Below are 16,916 nucleotides of genomic sequence, written 5' to 3'. Positions count from 1 at the left end.
TTAAAACCTTTACTGTATAAGACAGTCTAGCAAGCAGAATCATGAAATACTATGTGCTTGTGTTGTTGTTTTTTCTTTTAAATACAAGAAATCACTTGACACAATACATTTTAGTATAAGCCTTTGAAAAGACTAGGTTTGGTATAGGAAGGTACAGCAGAGAAAGAAACAGATAAAGCACACAGCTTATGAGAACAGAATATTATTCTGCACTTCTAGATTTATTTTTATAAGGGATGGTAAGGACAAAATGAGGGTTGTGAATTTGGCCCTTACTGTGCAAAGTCAGAACTGCAAACAAACAGATGAGTGTGTTAGGTGTGTTTAGTAAATAACTAAGTTGCAGCTCTCCAAACAGAATCTTTACCGGATATTTACATAACTAACCTGTTTCACTACATTGCATATAAATTGCAGAACTTGTTAGTATTTCCCTCCTTCCTCCTCATCGTTCTTGTACTCAAGGTCCCCATTTACATTACCACTATACCCAAGTGTCAACAGTTAGAAGTGGTTCTTAGGGGGAATGGGGCTTGTGCTATTCCTTACCTTTTCTGCATTATAAAGTCAATTCTTGTCTAACTGACCAGAGAAAGAGTGAGATTGTGGTCAGAGAGATACAACCTCTTGAGCTTCTTTCTGAATCATAGAGAAGCAACAGCAACCAAACCATATAGACCACTCCAATTTATGTGTATTGCCAGATCACTCTTAAAAGTCAATGCTGTAGACAGAATTTAACTTTTTCCTATATGTCAGAACAAGCCCTGGAATGTCCATGATTTTTAACCCATTTATCTGATGTCGTCATTATTATTTAGTTTGTATTGCAGTGTTGTCCAAAGGATCTTTATAACACATAGTCATGGACCCTGCCCCCAAAGAGCTGTTCAGTTGTGTAGAAGTGGCTTAAAAGAATGGTAGCCAGTAGTTAAAACCATTAAGTTTCAAGATGAATAGTTGAAATTTCCCCAGATCACCTTCAATCACTAGTATTTCAGTATCTTCCCAACTTTACTAAGAAGGATTGTAAATGGTTTAGGACTTGCTCTTTCCTCCCATAGGAAAATCTCCCAAGAGAAAGAATACTTGTGTTGCTATTCTTCTAACACAGCTGGTCCACCACTTTGTCTCCTCAGGTATATGATAATGGCCTAGGGGAAGAAGCTGATGTCTCTCAACTGATTGGCCAGAACTCCTGTGAGTGACAAAATATCCCCTGTTCATTATTGTATAATTACCAATAGCTCAGCCAAGGGATATTACTAGATTTAGCTGGTGAAAGAGGGGAGTGGGTTGTCTTTTGGATCTTTATAAACTATTTTGATTTTAGTTCAGAAGAAACTCCATACCAGTGGGTGCCTATCAAAAGCTCTGGAAAGCCATACATACACTTAAAAACCTGATACCACAGGAGTAACCAAACATCAATCAAGGCAGCAGTGTTTCTTCTTCCCTTCACCCTACCACACCTCATCTGATTAGTCATGTGACCTATAAGAGGGCTTTAACCACCAACACCCCACCAGACAAATCCCACCTACTGCTGCCTCAGTCCTCCACAAATGCCCACTGAAACAGATGGACTTTTTCTGTGTGCCTGTCAATATATTTGGGCTGTTTTGGAACAGGTTGAGGAGAGAATATTGCAAAGGAAAGAGACCCTTACAGAGCAATGCCTGGTCACCTTTTATTCTAAGGCAGATCTAACTCAAGCATTCTTGCTGATCTCAAATGGCAGCAGTATGGTATGGGGAGAGGGGTAAAGATTCCAGGCACTTTATAGGTCAGACTATATTGTGAACTATCTTCTAAATTTAAAAAAAAAACCCTCAATGTTTGCCAAAAATGTTGCTGTCTCATTCTACAGATATTTGGCTGGACCATAGAAGATATAATGTTTGGAGAAAGATAAATAAAAAATATGCTAATTATCTTTCTAATTTCAAGGAATGGTTCCAGTGATAACTACTAGTTTTCCAGTTATTGCAAAATAGCATTTCATCATTGGCACTCTCATAAAAGGGTATTGGGTACATGATAAATACTAGATGAATACTAGATACTTAGATGGACATAATAAAAATTAAAAGTATTCTATCTTTGTCACTGGAAGTATGTGTTTAAATTTAAGAAGTGATAACCAGCCAGAAGATAATTCATTACAATTCTACAAATGAAAAATACTTTCTGAATTGAGCCTATTTTTGAATGAGTAAAGTTCTACCACAGTTCTGGGGGGCCTATTCTTTGGATGAACCCATGTCATATAGGACCTGATCCAAAGACTCCATTCCAGATGGAAAGACTCCCATTGATTTCAGAGGGCTGTGGAGCAGGTCCATAATTCCATAAGAGGAAAATGTACTATGTTCTTATGCACATCTGAAAAAACAGTAATATAGTACCATGTATGCAATATACCCTACAAGATTTCTTCTTCTAAAATTAACTTAAAATATCTGGACTGGATTTGCTAGAAATATAAGATGTTTCTTCAAACCAAAACACAAACTTTTCCCTTCACATTTAGCCTGTATTTGCTTAAAGTGAAGTGCTTTCAAGTCTTGTGATCTAAATAATTGTAGGCATAAAGAATATAATATTTTCATTCTAGCTTAGGGTCCATTCATATGCTAGGGTGTACATGTGCTAGTTATGGTCATTCTATGTCAAGTCATATTTCTGCATTTCAATATCCAGACTGTTACAGCGCTATTGTGTGTGTGTACCTTTTTGTTGGTACTATTGGTATTGTACCTTTCTTCCTCTTTGGCGCTAATGTAAGAGTTGTTCTTGGTTCTATAGTAATAGCAAGCATCAGATTCCATGTTTCCAACAAATAAAGAACATTGCTTGAGAATTTTTACAGAAAAATCTCCTTGTGTGTTATTCATGGCTTTGCTATAGAAACTTGCACTCAAGAGGAGTTGCACAAAGTAAACAGATTACTTTTCTCCTAACAAATCCTCATCACTAGTTGGTCCTGCCATTTGGACACCGGTTGACTGATTTGAAAAGCAAACACCACTTTGACATCTAGAGCTTTCTTGATTGGTTTATGGTATATATAGATCAGGTCCAAAGGAGAAAAAAGTCTTTAAACTGACAATCAGATGGATACACATTTTTTATTATATGGAAAAGGCTACTGGGAATGAATTCAAGTATGAAGGCTCAGCAGGAATGCAAGGAGAAGACATTCTTTACCTTTTATTGTGATTTTTGTGTTTTGTTTTTTTTAAAAATTAGTCTTATTTCTATACGTGTGGAGGATTGATTTAGTTTTGAAATACCCAGAGCATGAAGAATTTGATGTTGCCTCTTTAGCGTCTGTTAAGAAAGAGTCACGGAGTTGCCAGCAATAATTGAACATGTGGGAGTTCAGTTATTGTTATTAAAAATAAAAATCCTAGAAAAAAATATGATGTAATGAATGGATGCATGAGGCTAAGTACAGCGACAGTTCTGAAGCGTTGTGGTTAATGTTAGCCAGCAGGATAGATTTAAGGTCAGGTTGGCAGCAATTTACAGTGATAAAATGCCATTATAACACTTGAATTATTATACAAAATGTGTATAAGTAAGTATGGACTTGGATTTTAAAATGAAACAGTAAATGCAGAATGGCAGAATGTAATATTTTAGATATTAATCAGTGTCAAATAGGCATGGTTTGACAAGAATCAATTCCTTGTAAACACAAAAACTAGCTGCTATTAATGTTTTCATTTAATAGACATAAAATCTCTGAAACATTAAGGTTGAGATTTAAAGAAAACCTCTAAGTTAAGGCTGCCACGACTTAGCAAATTCTGTTTCGTCTAGGTACGATAGTACATCTGCATTGTGAGTGTAAGGTTGTGGAGATGATGTGGAGTGAGGATGAAAGGGTGTCAATTCAGGTCTAGATAGGGTGACCATATTTCCCTATGCTGAATACGGGACACCTGGTAAAATTACTCGTATTCAAGCGAGTTCAATGGCAATCAGAACTGTGCAGTACAAACGTTCAAATTAACATTGAGTTGACTGAGCCCCTTTTAAAAAGAAATACTGTATACCTTCTTCTCTTTAAGACTTTAGGGTTCACATGGGGAGAAGTGACACACATCCCTAACCCCCCCCCACACACACACACACCTCTCTCACACAGGGTGACCGACCGTCCCTGCCCGACACTTTCCACCATCCATGCCTGGCTGGGCCCCTGGGATGGACCTGCCTCCCCTACTACTTGGCACTGAGTCTTCCCGAGGCAACGCGTGGGCGGGGCACGCAGGATCACATGCCCCCCTTCTCTAGATTTCTGCCAGGGTTCAAACCAGACTGTAGCCAGCAGCAGCGTTTGTGCACTGTGCAGGAGGGAAGAGACGGGAGCTGCTTCCAGCCACAGGGGAGGAGGGGAAGGGATGACCTGGCCTGTGTCTTTGCAGAGCTGATCTCTTCTCCTCCTACCGTGGCTAGAAGCAGCTTGTCCCCTCCTGCCCGCAGTGTCGAAAAGCAGCACAGCTAACACCTCCAGGCTGCTGCTGGCCACCGACATAACCCAGCCGCCTCCTGTCCCCCCCCCCACCCGCCCCACTACAACAGACAGGAAGGGGTTAAGCCCTAAGGACATATTGTGCACCAGGGCCCAGGGAACCTGACTGCAGGAGCTTCAGCAAACCGGGCCAGAGAGGTGGCTCAGCAGAGAAGGGTGCCTAGGGGATGGAGCAGCCGTGTGCTCCCTGGGGGCAGATTCAGGGTGGGTGAAGAGGGTGCTAAGCCCTTGCCTGGGGGGGGGGGCTGCTGTGGAGCCTACAGGGTCAAGGCATGAACAGGCTGGAAATTGTTTCCCCCCCACATCACTCCAGAGCTTAGCTGAGGGGCGGAGAGGCTTCCCCGTGCTAGCGCTGTGCGGGGCTTTGATACATGCAGTGCTCGGCTCCTCCTGGACAGTGCCCCGGGCTGATGGGTCTTGGGCTCTCCAGGGTGCTGGCCCAGCCAGAGGCAGTGGAGGAAGGAAGGAACCTGCCGGCCAGGCTGCTAGTGAGCTGAGTGCTCTGACCAGTGGCTGGTTCTCCACACAGCGCTGGGAGCGGGACGTGCCCCGCCAGGGGGGATATGGAGGAGCAGCGGGGTTGGAGGGGGGTGAAGGGGCAAAGCAGGGAAAGGACAGCAAGAAGGGGAGTACATAAAGGGCGCCTGGTACCTGTCCATACTCATCAAACACCACAGCTCGCAGTGCACAGCCGCTCCCAGTCAGAAATGGGCTGGGGGTGGGGCCCTGCTGGCTGAGAGCCGGCACGCAGCAGGGGCTGTGCTGATGGACCAGCAGGGGAAGCAGCCAGCCCCAAAAGCTGCAGCTTTGCCCCGCCACCAGCCTTGCACGCCCACCCCCATTGTTGGCTACTGGACCCCTCCATTCACCACTGGCGGGCGGGCATCTGGCAAACAGGGATCTGGCCAGCAGCAGGACACGCCAGTACTGATGTGTGTGTGTGAGGGGGGCGGGGGAGGGGAGAAGGAGACAGAAAATACAGGATAATTGGCCCATTTTAAAGAAAAATTCAAGACACATGCAGAAGGGCTTAAATACAGGACTGTTCCTTTAAAAACAGGACATTTGGTCACCCTAGGTCTAGACAGATGACATAATGTCAAGATGGTGGCAAAGTGCTTCCAATGCAACTCAGTGGTGGAGACTACATTACCAAGTCAAAATGAAACATTGTCAGCACCCATCTAGAGAAAGTGTTACTATATCAAGAGGACAGCAAAACAATTTCGATGCAAGTCTGTAGAGAGCATGGTACCAGTTCAGACTCCCCATCTCTTTTCTAGGGAGATCCATCAGATGGTTTGGTTTAATAATTTTTAGACAATGTGCTTGTTCCACATTACTCTTTGTATTTTGCTTTTCAAATAATCTGACTGGTGAAGTAACTGCAGTGTGTAGTGAATTTACTTCAAGGTGATCTGATAATATTGTAGGAGAAAGATTAGCTGGGAATTTCCGTATTCTAAACCTTCCCTTAATGTATTGTTTTTCAACAGAATCAGTCCAAATGGGGAAACAGAAGTTTCTTTGGTCACTTTGGAGGCAGTCAGAACGCTACAAAGAGTAGGTGCCATGTCTCAGCACTACTGTGAGTTCTGGAGGTGGTATTTTAAAAATGGGAGCAAGGAACCACAGACTGGTCTTCCTGGTGTCTGTTAGTGGCAAAGTTCTGGAACTCTACAAAGGGAGCAGTTAGGAAAGTAGGGTACAATCACCACACAGGAGACAAGGCCCACAGATTTTGAAGTAGATGGTGCTTAACCACAGTCTTCCTTTTTTTACTATAAAAGTCAATTGTAACAACGCACAAAGGGACTCTCATGGTGCTTCAGCAACCTTTCACTGAAGTCTTACAGGATGTGTGTTCACTCTGACCATGAGGAAGGATCCATGACAAGAAACCATGCAAACATGATTCTGGGATGTATTAACAGGTGTGTTGTGAGCAAGACACGAGAAGTCATTCTTCCGCTCTACTCTGCTCTGGTTAGGCCTCAGCTGGAGTATTGTGTCCAGTTCTGGGCACCGCATTTTAAAAAAGATGTGGAGAAATTGGAAAGGGTCCAGAGAAGAGCAACAAGAATGATTAAAGGTCTTGAGAACATGACCTATGAAGGAAGGCTGAAAGAATTGGGTTTGTTTAGTTTGGAAAAGAGAAGACTGAGAGGGGACATGATAGCAGTTTTCAGGTATTTAAAAGGGTGTCAGAAGGAGGAGGGAGAAAACTTGTTCACCTTAGCCTCTAAGGATAGAACAAGAAGCAATGGGTTTAAACTGCAGCAAGGGAGGTCTAGGTTGGACATTAGGAAAAAGTTCCTAACTGTCAGGGTGGTTAAACACTGGAATAAATTGCCTAGGGAGGTTGTGGAATCTCCATCTCTGGAGATATTTAAGAGTAGGTTAGATAAATGTCTATCAGGGATGGTCTAGACAGTATTTGGTCCTATCATGCGGGCAGGGGACTGGACTCGATGACCTCTCGAGGTCCCTTCCAGTCCTAGAATCTATGAATCTATGAATCTATGAAAGGAAAGTGAATACAAAACTAATTGATTAAAAAAAGGCAGAAAACAAGGAATGCTTTTGGGAGTTGGTACATTCTTAGGGCCATATTGTCCCCTTTGTGGGAAAAGACTGCATAGGAATGAGGAAATTAGATTAGCCTGATTCTCTACTCAAATCAAAAGTAGCTTCTATGTAGTTAATGGAGTTATACCTGTGTAAACCTGGTGAAAGAAGAAACGTGTGTCCAGGAGTTGAAAATGATGGAGTTTCTTTCAAATGTCCCATTGGTGGTGTTGCCTCCCATGGAGCTTCTCAGGCTGTGGACCTTGAAACTTGCAGGTAGCTTGAGACCCATGGGGATATTCCACAGATCTTGGGACATCCATGGAGGCCTATTATCTATCCAGGAGCCCCACACATTTCATGAGAGTGCCATGCCACTGTGGTCTTCCTGCCAACTGCTGTCCCCTCCCAACCCCCTGAAGGTGAGAGGTCATAACAAGGTAGTAGGGTGGGTGAAAGAGTCATCAGTATCTTACACTACTGTAATGCCCTGGGTTTGAAGGATGGAGTAAGGACAATGTGAGGAAGTGTGTCAGTTTCTCAGCTGTGTCCCCTACTGTCCTGGCTCCAGTGCCCTTCACAACAGTGGAGCTTGACCTTACAGACTTCTGGCAGGAATGAGGGAAGGAAACAGTATGTTGTTCAATCCACTCCAGATCTTCCCCATTTAGTTCTTCTTAGCCAGTGGAAATGGGGGATGACAATGTGGTGCTTTAGTAAGGGATCCCATGAGAGTTCATTATTGAATCTCCACTGAGTATTGAATGCTATAGGTGGATAAGCTACTTTAAACAGTTAGCGTGTCATGGAAATTCATAGGTAAAAGCAGTGGTGTGCATTTATGACTCAGACAACACTTGACAAGTATTTAGCAAAACAAAAACAAAAATCCAAAGTTAGAAAGCTGTACTGCAAAAGAATAGATATCAAGGTGAAACCTAACACCTGTAAAGACACCTTCCCTAGGACTCAGAAGAGATCAAAAACTTCATCCTGTTTCTTGTCCAGCACTGAATATTACCCCTTTTAGCCAATGCAATTTTTGAGGGGGGTGGGGGGAAAAAGGGGGGAGTTCCACATCATGTGACTCATAGACTCATAGACTTTAAGGTCAGAAGGGACCATTATGATCATCTGGTCTGACCCCCTGCATGCTGCAGGCCGCAATACCCTTCCCTGGACTCTGCCGTTGAAGTCCCCAATCCTGTGTTTTAGTGACCTCAATCGGCTGAGACCCTCCTGCTAGTGATCCCTGCCCCATGCTGCGGAGGAAGGCGAAAAACCTCCAGAGGCTCAGCCAATCTACCCTGGAGGAAAATTCCTTCCCGACCCCAAATATGGCGATCAGTAATACCCCGAGCATATAGGCAAGAGTCTCTAGCCTAACCCTTGTTGGCCATTATGCTATTCATGTACCATTGCTTGGTTTTCGTTGGCTACTATGTTTTACCTTTAAACCATTCCCTCCATAAACTTATCCAACTTAATCTTAAAACCAGACAGGTCCGTCGCCCCCACCGTATCCCTCAGAAGGCCGTTCCAATATTTCACCCCTCTGACGGTCAGAAACCTTCGTCTAATTTCAAGCCTGAACTTCCCCCCGGCCAGTTTGTATCCATTCGTTCTCGTGTCCACATTAGTACTAAGCTAGAATAATTCTTCTCCCTCCCTTATATTAACCCCTCTGATATATTTGAAGATAGCAATCATATCCCCCCTCAGCCTTCGCTTTGTCAGACTAAACAACCCAAGCTCCTCTAATCTCTTTTCATACGACAGGTTTTCCATTCCTCTGATCATCTTAGTCGCCCTTCTCTGCACCCGTTCCAGTTTGAGTTCATCTTTTTTAAACATTGGAGACCAGAACTGCACACAGTACTCCAAATGAGGTCTCACCAGCGCCTTATACAACGGAAGCAGGACCTCCCTATCCCTACTAGATATACCTCGCCTAATACATCCCAAGACCGCATTGGCTTTTTTCACCACCACGTCACATTGTCGACTCATAGTCATCCTGCGGTCCACAAGGACCCCTAGGTCCTTCTCCTCTTCCGTTACTTCTAACCAATGCGTCCCCATCTTGTAACTAAAATTTTTATTAGTCATCCCCAAGTGCATCACCTTACACTTTTCACTATTAAATTTCATCCTATTTCTGACACTCCAATTCACAAGCTCATTCAAGTCTCCCTGCAGAATATCCCTATCCTCCTCCGAGTTTGCAACTCCTCCCACCTTCGTATCATCCGCAAACTTTATCAGCCCACTCTTGCAATTGGTCCCGAGGTCAGTTATAAATAGATTAAATAAAATCGGTCCCAAAACCGAACCCTGAGGCACTCCACTAGTAACCTCCCTCCAACCCGACAATTCACCCTTTAATACGACCCGCTGCATTCTCCCCATTAACCAATTCCTTATCCACCTCTGGATTTTCATATCGATCCCCATGTTTTTCATTTTAACCAATAATTCCTCATGGGGTACTGTATCAACGCTTTACTGAAATCCAGGTATATTAGGTCCACCGCATTTCCTTTATCTAATAAGTCAGTTACTTTCTCAAAGAAGGAGATCAGATTCGTTTGGCACGATCTGCCCTTCGTAAAACCATGCTGTAATTTATCGCATTTGCCATTAGCCTCAAGGTCCTCAACTAGTTTCTCTTTCAGAATGTTCTCCAGCACCTTGCACACTACTGATGTTAAACTAACAGGCCTATAGTTACCCGGGTCACTTTTTTTCCCTTTCTTGAAAATAGGAACCACATTGGCTATTCTCCAGTCTAACGGGACCACCCCCGAGTTTACAGATTCATTAAATATAGTCGCTAATGGGCCTGCTATTTCCCGCGCCAATTCCTTCAATATTCTCGGATGAAGATCGTCCGGTCCACCCGATTTAGTCCCATTAAGGCGTACTAGTTTTGTTTCTACCTCGGATACGGTAATCCCCCATCCTGTATGCCCCTCTGTAACGGTGCTAGTATCCCTAATACCTTCATTGGCCTCATTAAACACCGATGCAAAATATTCATTGAGATATTGCGCCATGCCTAGATTATCTTTAATCTCCTCTCCGGCTATAGTCTTCAGCGGTCCCACTTCTTCTTTCTTTGCTTTCTTCCTATTTATATGGCTGTAAAACTTCTTACTATTGCTTTTAATTCCCCTCGCTAAGTCCAACTCTTCCCGGCCTTTGGCCTTTCTCACTCTATCTCTACATTCTCTGACTTCACTAAGGTAAGTTTCCTTACTGATCCTTCCCCTCTTCCACTCTTTGTACGCTTTCTGTTTTTTCCTAATCGCCCCTTTCAGTCGGTCGCTCATCCAGCTCGGTCTAAATCTCTTGCTTAGTAATCTTTTTCCCTTTTTGGCGATACAGGCCTCCGACAGCTCATGCATCTTTAACTTAAAGTAATCCCAGGCTTCTTCTGCCTTTAGATCCCTTAATACGTTTGCCCAATCCACTTCCCTTACCAGTCCCCTTAATTTGTTAAAATCGGCCTTTTTAAAATTATAAACCCTAGTCTTTGACTTAATTCTGGTAGTCCTTCTATTTAGTTTAAACCGAATTAGCTCATGATCACTGGAGCCCAAGTTATCCCCCACTACCACTTCCTCAACAAGGTCCTCACTACTTACCAGAATCAAATCTAAAATGGCCTCCCCCCTCGTCGGCTCAGCTACCACTTGATAAAGGAATTGATCAGCAAGCACATCTAGGAACATCTGAGCCCTATTATTGCTACTAGCGTTTGTTCCCCAATCTATATCCGGGAAGTTAAAGTCCCCCATAATTACACAGTTTCTATTAGTATTTACCTCCCTTAACACATTAAACAGTTCCTTATCCATATCCTGGGTCGATCCCGGCGGTCTATAGCACACACCACATGTGAGGAAAGAAGGAAACATTTATACGGATTTGATTTATGTGTTCAAGTAGCAATTGTCTGAAAGCTGATCAGAAGTTTGGAGTGCTACAGGTAGTGTGGGCGGAGTGCAGGGGAGGTGATCATAGGGTATAAATGCAGTTTATCACATGACTCTTCAATTTATCAGAGACACACGTGGTGTAATCTCTATCTATATGTGTATACATACACATGCAGATTAATGTAAATTCTCTGCCATTACAATCACAGAGAAACAGCAAACCTAAAAGACAACCAGACTCAAATCTGCTTAACTTTGACAGACAGGATCAGGCCTATTCAGAGCACTAAAACCATCTGTGTTCAAGCATGCAGTTGCTGTCCCTTCAAATGCAATTTATTGCAACTCCTATAATTTATACATCTCAGAATGCATTTATATCTTGGTAATATCAGAACGTCATGCCATTAGCTTGAATGTTTAACACACTACTGCACAGACAGTGAAAAGCTAGGAATGGTTGTTATTATAAAGGGTGTTCACCCAGAGTAAAATTTCTAAGCTCTTTAGATGGTATGTAAATCTAAATTTCAGAATGATCTCCAAATCTGAAAGATTGCCAGGTGCAAACTGCCTCTTGCCTTTTATGATTGTATAGTCAAATAAAGGGATGTTTGTGCATCACACTCAGATGTGTACTTAAATGAAAAAAGTAAAGTACTGCACATATTGAGTGCATGACTTTCTGTCTCTGACTGTTGGGGCGGGGATGGGGGGAGGAGAGAGCGAGAATGACTATGGTCCAGTGGTTAGGCCTATCTGGGAGGAATCATTCTTTCATTATTTATCCACAGTGAAACAGCTTCAACAGGAGAGCTCAAGGGAGGCCCACTTCAAAATATCCCAGAGTTCCCCACGCACATCACTTACTCTTGACTTTGTCCTCACCCACAACTATTTCACATTTGGGGACAATATATACCTTCAAGTCAGCGGCACTGCTATGGGTACCCGCATGGCCCCACAGTATGCCAACATTTTCATGGCTGACTTAGAACAACGCTTCCTTAGCTCTCGTCCCCAACGCCCCTACTCTACTTACGCTACACTAATGACATCTTCATCATCTGGACCCATGGAAAAGAAGCCCTTGAGGAATTCCACCATGATTTCAATAATTTCCATCCCACCATCAACCTCAGCCTAGATCAGTCCACACAAGCGGTCCATTTCCTGGACTCTACTGTGCTAATAAGCGATGGTCACATAAATACCACCCTAAACCAGAAACCTAATGACCGCTATATTTACCTACATGCCTCCAGCTTCCATCCAGGTTACACCACACGATCCATTGTCTACAGCCAAGCTCTAAGATACAACCGCATTTGCTCCAATCCCTCAGACAAGAGATAAGCACCTACAAGATCTCTATCAAGCATTCTTAAAACTACAATACCCACCTGCTGAAGTGAAAAAACAGATTGACAGAGCCAGACGAGTACCCAGAAGTCACCTCCTACAAGACAGGCCCAACAAAGAAAATAACAGAACACCACTAGCTGTCACCTTCAGCCCCCAACTAAAACCTCTCCAGCGCATCATCAAAGATCTACAACCTATCCTGAAAGATGATCCCTCACTCTCACAGATCTTGGAAGACAGACCTATCCTCGCTTACAGACAACCCCCCAACCTGAAGCAAATACTCACCAGCAACCACACATCATTGAACAAAAACACTGACCCAGGAACCTATCCTTGCAACAAAGCCTGATGCCAACTCTGCCCACATATCTATTCAAGTGACATCATCATAGGACCTAATCACATCAGCCATGCCATCAGGGGCTCATTCACCTGCACATCTACCAATGTGATGTATGCCATCATGTGCCAGCAATGCCCCTTTGCCATGTACATTGGCCAAACCGGACAGTCTCTACGCAAAATAATTAATGGACACAAATCTGACATCAGGAATTATAACATTCAAAAACCAGTAGGAGAACACTTTAACCTATCTGGTCATTCAATGACAGACCTGCGGGTGGCAATTTTGCAACAAAAAAGCTTCAAAAACAGACTCCAACGAGAAACTGCTGAGATTGAATTGATATGCAAATTAGATACAATCAATTTAGGCTTAAATAGAGACTGGGAATGGCTGAGCCATTACAAACATTGAATCTATCTCCCCATGTAAGTACTCTCACACTTCTTATCAAACTGTCTGTACTGGGCTATCTTGATTATCACTTCAAAAGTTTTTTTTCCTCTTAATTGGCCTCTCAGAGTTGGTAAGACAACTCCCACCTGTTCATGCTCTCTGTATGTGTATATATATCTCCTCAATATATGTTCCATTCTATGCATCCGAAGAAATGCGCTGTAGCCCACGAAAGCTTATGCTCTAATAAATTTGTTAGTCTCTAAGGTGCCACAAGTACTCCTGTTCTTTTTGTGGATACAGACGAACACGGCTGCTACTCTGAAACCTATCACTTACCCTTGATTCTCTTACTCTTGAATTCTATATTAGATCTTGTCTCGACAGATAAAGATAAACTGAACTATATATTAATGTAATGTAAGTAACTTAGGTACAAACGATCATGACTTGATCACATTTATAATATGCAAACAGAATTGACTACAAACCAGAGCTATCTATACTTTTGTGCTTTAAAGGGGCCAATTTCACAAAGCTGAAAACCGTTATGTTACAAATCAGCTGAATGTAATCAGAAAAATGTGAATGATAAATGTGAATAGTTTAAGAACACTTTACTAGATGCTCCAAAAGCCACAATTGAGGAAGAAAGCAATATTGGTTAAAAAAGACCTGGTTTACAGAAGAAGTGAAGGCAGCTGTAAAATAAACCAACCAACCAACCAACCAACCAACCAAACACAAAAGGAAGAAAGGGGAAGTTGATAGCAATGAATATAAATCAGATGCTAGAAATTGTAGAAGATTGATAAGGGAAGCAAAAGAACACAAGGAGATCTCTGTTGCCAGCAGAGTTATGGACAATAAGGAATTTTCTTAAGTATATTAGGAAGAAAATAATCCTAACAGTGGTATTTGTCCATGACAAAGTGGAAATGGTAGAAAAGTCAGAAGTTTTCAATAAATATTTCTATCCTGTAGTTGGAAAAAAACAGACGATGTAGTTATATCATATAACACTCTTTCCATTCTACTAGTATCTCAGGAAGATGTTAAACAGCAGCTATTAAAGTTAGACATTTTAAAATTAGCAGGTCCAGATAACTTTTATCCAACAGTTTTAAAAGACCTGGCCGAGGATCTTGCTGTACCATTAATGTTGATTTTCAATAGGTTTTGGAACATTGGTAACTTCCAGAAGACTGGAAGAAGACTAATATTGTGCCAGTATTTAAAAGGTTAAACAAGATGTAATTATAGGCCTGTCAGTCTGACATCGATCCCCAGCAAGAAAATGGAGGGATAATACAGGACAAAATTAATAAAGAATTAACATAATTAATGCCAATCAATGTTTATGGGAAATAGATCCTGTCAAACTAACTTGATATCTTTTTTGATGAGATTGCAAGTTTGGTTAATAATGGTAAGAGTATTGATGTAATATCCTTAGATGTCCATATGGCATTTGACTTGGTACCACATGACATTTTGATTAAAAATGAGAAAGATATAAAATTAACATGGCACACATTACATGGATTAAAAGCTGGCAAACTGATAGGACTCAAAATGTAATTGTAAACAGGGAATCAAATGGGTCTGTGTCTAGTGGCTCCTGCAGGGATTGGTTCTTGGCCCTACACTATTTAACATTTTTATTAATGACTTGGAAAAAAACAAAAATCATCACTGATAAAGTTTGCAGATGACACAAAAATTGGGGGAGTGGTAAATAATGAAGAGGACAGGTCACTGATACAGAGCTTGAGCACAGGTTACCAAGGAAACAATATGCATTTTAATATGGCTAAATACAAATGGGTGCATCTAGGAACAAAGAATATAGGCCATACTTACCGTATGGGGGACTGTATCTGGGGAAGGGTTGACTCTGAAAGAGATTTGAGGGTCATGGTGGATAATCCGTTGAACTGAAGCTCCCAGTGCAATACTGTGGCCAAAGGAGCCATGTGCAGTGAGGCTAGCACAAGATCTATGAAGCACTTAAATCTTTCTTAAGCCCTTGAACTAGACAGCTTAAGGGTGCATGAGCCTTGTGCTCCCCCTCCGCACAAGGATGAATTGTACTGGGAAGGCCCTGGTCTCCTGTGCCCCCCTCCAGGGTTCACGGTTTCTGAGGGCAGAAGCTTGGGACATTTTAGGTGGGGGAACCCTTTGGTATGGAACCTGGGTACAGAACCTCAACCTTTCTATAGATCAAACAATCCAATGAAAATTCTGCAAGGAGATTTTTGTGGAGTTTTACTAGTCCAGCTCCCCCAAACCTCTTCCCACAGGGATTTCCATGAGGGGAGAGAAAGGCAGAGCTAAACCAAGGCTTGCACGGTTCTTATATTTCATTGCCCTTGTAGTCATAGAAGCAAAGTAAGAATTGTTAGATTGTAAACTACTTAGATTGTAAACTCCTGAGGCAGAGACTATCTTTTTGTTCTGTGTTTGTACAGCACCTATCACAATAAGGCTCCTAGGTACTATGGTAATACAAATAATAATAATAGTTAAAGGGAAAGGGAGTGTACTGGTGCATTTTAGGAGTCACAACTGATCACTGGAAACTTGGAAATTGTCAAATGGTGGACATTCCTCGAACTGTTGGTATGTGGTGCACAGGTCTCATAGGTCACATTCAATAAAGCTTTAACTAACAATCCCTTTGGTACATTTGGACCCTTATTTTAGTGGATAACTAATATCTACTAAAATAAAGCAAGAAAAAATAGAAGTGGATCAGGATTGAATTATCTGATTCACACAGTTACCAGTGGGTATCCCCACAAATATCTTCCCAATGCCAGGGGTATGCAAGAGGAGAAAGACACCATATTGTCACTCTCAAAAGGTTCTCCCTAAACATAATACCTCTGGAGTGACATTTTAGCCTCCAGTCATCATTAGCAGATGTTGTCTCTTTCCTAGAAGGATTAGTTTGAAGCAAAGTTGCCAAAAATATTCTGCTTATATTGGGGGTCTCAGCTTCACAGTGGCTGGAGGTAGGCCAAAATGGTTCACACAAGTTTGGTTCTCTCAACTATAAATCTTTATAGTTTAATTTATTATCTTGCCTCTAGGTGGTGTTCATGTCTGAATATTCTTGTATCACTGCAGCGTAAGTTTAACTCAATAATCACATAGGACATTGTGAGTAAAAAATTCAATCATCAGGTGGTGTCAGTTAACAATTAGCTGCCTCTCAGGTTGGAAAGAAGTCTCCCACTACTACTCTAGCACCAGTGCAACTCCATGGGAAGAAGCAACAGAGCGGGAGCACTAGTGTAGACAGGGCATAGGTATATTTACCACCATGTCATCTAACCTATCTCTGAGCAACTTTAGATGTGACAGTGGTAAGCACACCTATGTTCTATCTAGAGTAGCACTCGAACCAGTGTAGTTGCACTGGTGCTAGGACAACTATGGAGATTTCTCTATAGTCAGGGACATTGAGTGCTCCTACAATGTGAAGCAAAATACAACTCTGGGGCATAGGAGGGATGTCATTCTGAAGTGCCAGCGCTTCTGTAGAATATTCACATTTCAAAGGCAGGCCACTGCATTTCACCGCTGCAGAGAAGCTGTGCCAGAAAACACTGAAGGGGAAAATGGCCACACCACGTTCTGTGTATGATTTGTCCTGTCTGGACTTGTTTTGCTTTGCCTTTGGATTTTAAGCCCTTTGTCAATTGAACCCGTGATCTGTCTGCCCTAAACAGTCAACCTGTGGAACTCC

Source organism: Trachemys scripta, chromosome 9, assembly GCF_013100865.1.
Source record: "Trachemys scripta elegans isolate TJP31775 chromosome 9, CAS_Tse_1.0, whole genome shotgun sequence".
In the NCBI taxonomy this organism is placed as follows: domain Eukaryota; kingdom Metazoa; phylum Chordata; order Testudines; family Emydidae; genus Trachemys; species Trachemys scripta.
The sequence above is the reverse complement of the archived record's forward strand: the minus strand, read 5'-3'. Positions refer to the sequence as shown.